This window comes from Dendropsophus ebraccatus, chromosome 9 (genome assembly GCF_027789765.1).
Source record: "Dendropsophus ebraccatus isolate aDenEbr1 chromosome 9, aDenEbr1.pat, whole genome shotgun sequence".
Taxonomy (NCBI): domain Eukaryota; kingdom Metazoa; phylum Chordata; class Amphibia; order Anura; family Hylidae; genus Dendropsophus; species Dendropsophus ebraccatus.
The window spans coordinates 82109561-82119197 of NC_091462.1; the positions used below are offsets into that span (position 1 = coordinate 82109561).

At 46.5% G+C, this 9637-nt stretch overlaps 1 long non-coding RNA gene and 1 other non-coding gene across 4 annotated transcripts in view; one reads left to right on the forward strand and one right to left on the reverse strand.

The window, feature by feature from the left end:
* LOC138801169 (uncharacterized) overlaps positions 1-4848 on the reverse strand; it is a 92845-nt gene extending 87997 nt beyond the window's left edge. For 2 of the 3 annotated variants that reach the window (XR_011364572.1, XR_011364571.1), the window contains exon 1: positions 4484-4847. This is a non-coding gene — a long non-coding RNA (uncharacterized lncRNA). Of the gene's footprint in view, positions 1-4483 lie in introns of all 3 variants that reach the window. The other variant, XR_011364573.1, reaches the window with a different exon arrangement.
* A 41-nt stretch (positions 4849-4889) lies between these two features.
* On the forward strand, positions 4890-4961 carry TRNAT-CGU (transfer RNA threonine (anticodon CGU)). Its single transcript has one exon. It is a non-coding gene; the product is annotated as a tRNA-Thr (tRNA).
* The last annotated feature ends 4676 nt before the right edge of the window (positions 4962-9637 follow it).

Genomic DNA, 9637 nt, shown 5'->3' on the forward strand with positions numbered 1-9637 from the left:
GGCCATACCTACTTAGCTGGGGAAAAGGGACAATTCTAATTTATTTGGGGGTATTGGGCCAATTATTAGTTTATAAGGTTGGAAAGGACAGGTGTCCATCAAACTCAACCTGTGTTGATCCAGAGGAAGGCAAAAACCCCTCGTGAGGTAGACGACAGTAGCCTCATCACTGGGAAAAATTCCTTCCCGACTCCATAATGGCGATCAGAATAATCCCCGGATCAACGTGACCCCTGAAATAGGAATAAGGGACAGAATTTAGATAATGTAGAACCCCAGTGACGTGTGGTGCGCCTTGGAGCGATCCAGTATGCAGAGGCCGGGGGGATCAGGACAGGTGTCACACTGGAAAATGGTGTCCTTCCTGATCCCCCTGTTACACCACACTCTGCACTTCTTCTGGGGTCTCCCGTTCTCCAGTGTGGGGGACGTCACCTGGAAAATGTTGTCCTGGTGCGATCCGGGGTCCTTCATATCCAGAAGCGCTGGGTCCGCTCCATGGCTGCTAAACATTAGGGCTCTATTACTGCTTCTGATATTTTCGTATCGTGCCGCAAGCTACAGGGCAGCGAGGGACCGGAAGAGGGGGTGCTGGTATAAAAGTTATCCCCGTACAGGTGGTGACCTTTATCCAGCAGTGGGAAGATCAGTTCCCGGACGATCTCCCCACTTGTTCCGAGGATGGGGGGGAGGGGGCATCTGGGGGCTGGATTCGGGTGTCCCTTCCTACATACACTCTAAGGGTACGTGCACACTGCGGAATCGCGACAGATAACCCTTCGTGCATTCCGCAGCTGGCACCCTCCGGCTGACTGATGCAGGCGCACGTCTCCGTCCGTGTCATAGACTCCATTCTATGCATGGGCGGATTCCGCTCTCCGTCCAACGTGTTCATTCTTTGGACGGACGATGGAATCCGCCCGTGCATAGAATGGAGTCTATGACACGGGTGGAGACGCGCGCCTGCATCAGTCCGCCGGCGGGTGCCAGCTGCGGAATGCACAAAGAGTTATCCTTTGCCATTCCGCAGTGTGCATGTACCCTAAATCTGTAAGTGTACCCTGAGGTACTGTCACAGAGTTTGTAGAATTTCACGCCATACCGTGATCTCTTATTGGGACGGTACTGGCGGAAAAGACGTGTCTGGGAGGCAGTGTACGCTACGCTACCCCCCAGACATGTCACTGGATGATGAGGATGATGAGGATGAATGGAGGAAAGAAGGATCCCCCCATTCATCCTCACTGGCTGTTTCGGTGTCGGAGGCAATAATAACGTATCCCTCTGACGCCGAAAACACCCTGGGGGCCATCTTTATATGGGGATTGGTATATGGGGTATGTAGTGGTGTAGTGTCAAACTTTATTCAATGTAGTGTGGTGTAATGTAGTGTTTTTTTACGTGTTTTTTTACAGTAAGTATAAAAAAAAAACCTACGCCAACAAAGGAGTTGCTGATAAATGCCGCACTTATGTGCGGCACTTATCAGCAGACCGTGGCAGTAGGATAAAGAAAAAAAACACCCTACGCCAAAAAGGAGGAGTTGCTGATTAGCAGCGCACTTTCGTGCGATGCTGATCAACACTCAGCGGCGATAGGGTGCGGAAAATAGAAAAAAAAATTAAAAAAAAAAAAACAAAAACCTTTTTCTACATTCTGAACATCCCTGTAGCTGCTGATAAGTGTATTACACATATCAGCCGCTAGAGGGCAGCAGAGCGCAAAATACGGAAAAAGCCGACGCTGGAGCCGAAAATAGCCGAGAGAAGCCGAACGTGACGTCACGGAGGAAGCCGAAGACCCGAACGAAGACGAGGACGCCGCGAACCCGGAAGACGCCGATCAGGAGCCCGGGACAGGTGAGTAATGTACAAATACCTGCTCTGGACCCCTCGGCTACCTAGCTGAGGGGTCCAGGGCAGGTATTTACTATTTGTGGGACTCTGATCGCCGTGCCACCGGCACGGTGACCACCATTACTTTTTACAGTAATGGCGGTCGGTGCCGTCCTCGGACAGCATCGACCGCCATTTTTTTCCGGGTCATTGGGTTACCGATGACCCGGAAAGGTTCTGATCGCCGCTATTGGCTGATCTGAATTGATCAGCCTATAGCGGCGATCGTAAGCACGGGGGTGTTAACTACCCCCCGTGCCGTGAAGCTAAGATGGCCTGCTATGATTTATAGCAGGCCATCTTCCCCGACCGCTGTGTGTGAACACACAGTGATCGGGGAAACATCGGGCGTACCTATACGCCCGTTTGCGTTAAAGCCCACCCTGCGGGGGCGTATGGGTACGCCCGATGTCGTTAAGGGGTTAATGAACCAGGCAGGTGCAGACCTAACAATTGTCTTCCCTGTCTGTTTGTATTTTCCAATTGTAGATTATTTTTTTTTTCTGAATAGGATTATGTGGAAGGCCATTTTGCCTGAGCTGCTTTTAAAGGGAAACTAACAGCAGGTTAGAAGACTCATCTGTTATTATGTATCCATAGCATTAAGACTCTGATAATAAAGATAAATTTCTTCTCTTCATCCTCAGTGTTGTCTTCATTAAATCTTTAGTCTAATTAATATGTAAATTAGGTGGTTTGTTGCACTAGAGATAGGACTTCCATGCACCAATATACCCCCCCCCCCCTTAGTGTGCCCTACTGCCTCATTTACGTGTTAAATTAGCCTAAATATTTAACAAAACACTGAGGCTGAAGAAAATTACCCTCATACTCAGTGTCCTATGCACATTGGAAACATGTTATTTTCTCGTAAAGAGCAACTAGAGATATGCTTTATAGCAGCCCATAGGTATCTGTAGTCTGAAGGTGATCCGTTGACTTCTATGGTAGAGAATACCAGACAAGCTCTGTAATCTGTACAAGGAGGGGGAGAAGAGCTGTGACCGTCATCTCATCTGCATAGGGAGTCCTGTGGTATGTATATATCTAGGGCTATAAGGGCTATGTATAAGTCTAGGGCTATAAAATCACTTTGGTCACTCAAGTCTCCTCCAAGTTGGGCAACTTGCAACCAAAAGTCCACCAAGGATGGACTGTGAATGAGGCCTAAGGCCTAAGTCAGCCTACGACGTGAGGCTGTGGTGTGGACGCAGACATGTTCCTTTATTATATTAGTGTGAATGTAGTCTTAGCAGCGGTTTTCCTCAGTGACCAAGTGGGAGAAGGCCCAAATGGGATTCCGCTACTCAATGTCTTTTTCCAGCAGCTGGTGCAGGAGCTGAGCTCGCTCCATAAGAGGGGGTTGCTGGTTTTACCTTACAGCTGACACTGGCCTGAAACTGCCAGAATTATTGGACTTATCTCTGCATTTAAAGGGTGTATATATATATATATATGTATATATATATATATATATATATATTCTCCCACTATATACATACATATACACACTCTCCCACTTCAACGCCACAACTCTGGGACACCGCTGCAGTGCCTGACTGGCTGATAGGGATATTTCCCACCTTTACCGCCGGGTCAAGACTAGAGATGAGTGAACTGCTTGGACTTTTGGTCCGACGGAATCGGCGCTCTCTCATCGTGCCTGTGATCCCAGCCGCATAGTTGCGATCCCGCGAATATGCGGCCAGGATATTCCAGGGAATTCAACAGGGATTCCCTGGAATATCCTGGCCGCATATTCCCGTGAGCGCAAGTATGCGGCCGGGATCAAAGGCACGATGAGAGAGCGAACTGCTTTCGGACCAAAAGTCCGAGCAGTTCACTCATCTCTAGTCAAGACGTACCCAGAAGCTGTGAGAAAATGACATTTGGCAGGGTCCGGTGATGTGGCGCTGCACAGGGAGCAGCAAGTATACTTTCTTTAATATGTGGCTCCCACCACCTGCCGGCACTCTATAGTTTTGGATTTTGCCAGACTTCTCCTTCAATAAAAAATAAAACGTGAATTAACAAAAAAAAAAAAAAACACACAAAAGTTACACACCATAGTGCAAAACATTAGTCTCCACACAGCTCCGTAGATATAGTAAAAAACAAAATAAAAATAATTATTACTGATCAGTGCATAAATAAAACACCCCGTCCGCAAAATTTGGAAAAATTTACTTTTTTTCCCTCCCATTTCCCACACATAGTTTTTCAGGCTGTCACTACAAAGTATAAAAGGTAAAAGAACAAGCCATGACACGGCTCTATAGAAGATAAAATAGGACTTACAGCTCTTATATGAGGAAAAAAAAACACAAAATTAACTTTTTCTAAAAAGTGACTTTTCACCCAAATTTCCTTCTCCTGACTATAGGAGGGACGGCTACTTTGAAGCCTGCCATAGAGATGCCTGCAGTGCTCACGTCTTTGTCTGGTATCTGGATTTAGCAGAACCTCCACAGCAAGTGTGAACACTGCCCAAAGTGTGGCCTGGCCGCCATTTTACTGTACTACCCTCACGATGATCACCACAGTGTCAGCGAGCCCCAGGGTTACAACTATACAACTCCTATACATACCGCTCATAGAACTGAATAAATCTCTGTGAGCTGTGCCCTTATAAGAGATGGCGCTTATGACGTCATAACACGGACACGTCACGCTGACCTCACAGTCATTCAAGTGGGCGGGAAATTAAACCGTTTGAGAATGTGCGCGGGAAAGCCGAATGATAAATCCGGTGCAGCCGCCCCTCAGGACCGCAGCATTATGTATATACCGTGTAATGGCGGGCGCGCTGCGCTGTAGTCAGGACTCTGTGTCATGAAACGAGCGCCCTTTAGTCAGGCAGCGTATGTGCGCAGGTCTCACGGCCGCCCTATAGCCCAGCACGTCCCGCGTCCTGCAGCTCAGCAGCTCCGTGAGGCGCCGAACAACAGGCTGAGCTGAGGATTGCAAAGAGCTTGTACACCACAGCTAGACGCAGGCGCGGTGGCCAAGTGGTAAGGCGTCGGTCTCGTAAACCGAAGATCACGGGTTCGAACCCCGTCCGTGCCTACACCTCTTCATTTTATATTATGTCTCCTGCTGATTGTAACTGCTATTACTTTTAGCCGTGATGTAAATATACTCATATCCATATAATGTGGGGTCTCCTACAGAACATACTGCAGCGGAGAAGCTGACACACTGCACCGAACAACGTCACAGCAGTGTTCTGATTACCGTCACTTAGTTTTGAGCAGTGTTCACACGCTCAGGTGCAGCCTCTATGTGGCCATCAGGCAGCCACCATGTGAGTCTTCAAACGGAACCTAAAAGCGGTATTGGACTGTGTTCACACTGTGCTGCCTGTGTAACATGTAGTTTCTGTTCTGATTGGTGAACTCCCATATCTAAAGGAAAAAAAAACGCACAGTGAATACAGCCTAAGGACCCTATTTCATGGGACGATTATCGTTAAGTCGTTCGAATCTACGCGATTATCGTTTGGTTGAATAGCAGTTGACGATTAACGACCGAACGAGAAATCGTTGATCGTTTAATAAGACCTGGACCTATTTTTATCGTTGCTCGTTCGCAAATCGTTTGCATTGAATAAAACGTCGTTCGCAGTAGTCACGAACTCAATAGCGGCAACAAGGAGACTGCAAGAACGGTCATAAGTAACGATTATTAATTATATTTATTTTGTATATGTTATCTTTCCATGTAAATGGGCGAACGATTTCAGGTCTTTCGCAATAGCGGTCGTTTGGATTGTTTATCGTTAACGATTATGCAAACGATAATCGTCCTGTGGAATAGGGCCCTTACAGTCAAACATCAATAAACAGATGGAGGGAGATTTATCAAACATGGTATAAAATGAAATTGGCTCAGTTGCCCCTAGCAACCAATCAGATTCCACCTTTCATTTCCCAAAGAGTCTGTGAGGAATGAAAAGTGGAATCTGATTGGTTGCTAGGGGCAACTGGGTCAGTTTCACTTTATGTTTGATAAATCTCCCCCATAGTGTATAGATATAGCTATAGTATACATTTTTTATATATTAGGGTATGTTCACACTGAGTAAATCAGGAGGAATTTCGTTCTGCCTGCTTCATTTTCCGCCTGCCTGAGTTTGCCATAGCCCGTCTATGGGACAGCGTGCGCAGTGTCATACTGAGACAGGCGGGATTCTGCAGCGAATTCTGCCAGATTTATTCAGTGTGAACATACCCTTATGCAGTGTATATACATTACAGTAATACCTCGGTTCCCAAACACTTTGATACTCAAACCACATTTCCCCCTGAAGTTTTGTTCGATACTCAAACATTGTTCGGTATCAGAACAAAATCAGGGGAGGTAACGGTCAGCTGAACTATTGTTTAGCTGACAGTTATTGAGGTGTTTGGCAGACCAAGATTACAGGAGCAGGGAATACCGTAATAAAACGTAAACGGGGGTTCCCCGTGGCTGAGGCAGTAGCGGGGCGGCTGTTTGAACTTGCCGTGCACCAGCCGCTGTTAGAACTCAGCACCGGCCAGCTTGAATTTGGCGATGCGTCAGTGGCCAGCGGACAATACAGGACGATCGGCGGTGGCCTAGAGAGGGGTGCCCGGAGCAGGCCGTCAGAGGTGTTCCCTGTAGCGGAGAGAAGTGGCAGTGGCGGGTGAATGTTGTGGCCAATGGTTGCCAGGCAAGTGGTGGGGAGATGCAACAGCTGCGGGCACCCTTCTCCACGCCACCAGCGATCGTCCTACATTTTCCGCAAATTGAAACTGGCCAATGCAAAGTTCAAGTAGCTGCCGGTATGCAACAAGTTCAAACTGCTTAACAGTAAGTAGTGGTGTATGATGCATCACTACTTACTGCTTGTCCAGAGGAGGTAAGTGCAGGGCCATATTTACCACTAGGCACCTGTGGTCCGGTGCCTAGGGCAGCACCTTGTAGGGGGAAGGAAACAACTTTTTTTTGTTGTTATTTTTTCAGTCTCCCACCTCCCATTCAGATTTGCCAGTAAATCTGATGGTATTGGTGGTTTTACCAATCTACCAATCCTGGGTGAGAATTTCTTTAGACAATATGCAGACGGCTTTAATCATTGATTCAGTGTGGAAATTTGTTTATGTTTAAAGGGAACCTGTCACCCCCCGTGCCAGGGTGACAGGCTCCTGACCCCCCGTTAGAGACCCCTATACTTACCTCATCCCGCCGGGTCCCGCTTCTGGATTCGGTCGGGTCCCGGAGATCTCAGCCGCTGCAGCCCGGCGCGCGCGCTGACAGATGAGTCCAACGCTCATAGAGAATGACGGAGCGCTGGACTCTCCTGTCATTCTCTATGGGTGTTGGACTCATCTCTCAGCGCGCGCGCTGGGCTGCAGCGGCTGAGATCTCCGGGACCCGACCGAATCCAGAAGCGGGACCCGGCGGGATGAGGTAAGTATAGGGGTCTCTAACGGGGGGTCGGGAGCCTGTCACCCCGGTACGGGGGGTGACAGGTTCCCTTTAAGCAGTTAACCCCTAGACAACCGAGGACGTACCGTGCAGCGTGACATTAACTCCTTAAACGGCCGCGGCGTTTAAGTGTAAGTGACAGGGGGTCCTGATTGTTAAAACCGACCGCCGGAGGTCTCTCACCTGCCTCTGTGCAGTCCGATCGGCGCTCTTGTCACTGACCCTGCACACGCAGGCTCAATGAGCAGAGCGCCGATAACACTGATCAATGCTATGCCTATGGCATAGCAGTGATCAGTGTATAAAATCAAAGTAATGAATGTACAAGTCCCCCAAATGGACTTAAAATGTGTAAAAAAAAAAAGTTAAAATTACTAATACACTACCCAAAGCCCCTCCCCCAATAAAAGTTGAAATCACCCCCCTTTCCCACTATATAAATAAAACATATAAAAATAAATAAATAAACATATAATATACCGTAGCGTGCGTAATTGTCCGATCTATTAAAATATAACAAGCGTCATTGCGAACGGCGTACACGAAAAGAGGAAAAAGTGCGGGGATTACCGATTTTGTTATATTATATATAAAAAAAAAATCAATAAAAAGTGATCAAAACGTCCGATCTTCACAAATATGGTATTAATACAAACTAGAGTTTATGTCGGAAAAAATGACACCCCATACAGCCCTGTATGTGAAAAAATAAAATCGTTATAAGCGTCACAATAGGCCCATTTTATTAATAATTAATTGCAAAAAAAAAAGGATTTCATTAAAAAAATTAGAGAATCTGTGTAAACCTGCATATGGTTGTGTTCGGACTGACCTATAGAATAATGGTACCATATAGTGTATTACGTAGAAACAGGAACCCCCCAAAAGTTACCATATTGCATTCTTTTTTACAATTTCACTTATTTATAGCTTCATAAATAATAACTTTGGGATTCCATCATACATGTTATGGTAAAATGAATGACGCCATTACAAAGTACAACTATTCCTGTAACAAACAAGCCCTTACATGGCCTTGTAGATAGAAAACTGAAAGGGGAGGAGGAAAAAAGGGGAGGAGGAAAAAACTATAGTGCAAAGATCAAAATTTGCGTGGTCCACTGGGTTATTTTGGGCCTGGTCCTCAAAAGGGTTAAAAACCATGAAAAATGTGTTTCAGACAATGTTTCTACACGTAGGCCCCGTACACACAGAGCAAGAGCAGTGGAGCCTCCCATAGAGTGTCATTATGACACAGAGGCTCCAACACTCTTGCTCTGTGTGCACGGGGCCTTAGAGAAATGCATGTGGCTGAAACCAGGCTCCCATTTCTTCCCCGGTAGTTATGTGCTGTTATCAGAAAATTTGACCATACGCCTATTGGTTACTGTACGACGTTCTGGTTTCAGCTGCATGTGGTGACGTACAGTAAATGTGGGAACACGGCCTAAGGGTGCCTTCACACGTACCGTATCGCTGCGTATTTATTGCTGCGAGTTTCTCGCACATAAATACAGTGATACTGATTGCTATAAAGTCAATGTATGTGTATTCTCGCTTCGTGTTTGGTGCGATTTTGATGTGTGTTTGGTGCGATTTTTACATGCGAGTATTGATTTTCACAGGAGAGTTTAACACCACAAAAAACGCAGCTACTTTCGTGTGAGTTTTGTGCGATAAATACGCAGCGATACAGTAGGTGTGAAGGCACCCTAAGTCTAATCATATATCAATAGGATGTTCAGAAACTAGAAAATCATGGTACTTATTAGTGAGTGAAGATGGGGCTTCTGAAGGTCTTAGTGCCTAGGGCAGCAGCAGCAGCTGGTAATATGGCCCTGGTTAAGTGGGGATGCTATTGCATCTCTTTACACTCTGTGGACCGGGCGCTCTGCACCTGACCCATGGAGCATAAAATATGTGAACTAAAAGCTCAAATAATTTACACATTTTTGACAAAAAATAAAATATCACCTAACGTGGCGGCTATTATATACACAGCTCCCTGCCAATCCTCTGCTGCTGGTTGTGGAGCCTCTCATGAAGAAAGTCACTTATGGCCTAGTGGTTCCACTGCTTGGGACCTTCCTCTATGAACCTGAATGGAGGACCGAGTTGTTCCAGCGGGTCCCAATCAAACCATCATTGTATTTACAAGGACAACAATTTATCAGAATAGCTCCTATGCATCCTCTGGGAATATCCACCAGCAGTATGTGAGAAGTTACTGCTAGTACACTAATTCTTATTGGCTGGCCTGTACAATAGTAGCAATCACTCTGCTGCCCATA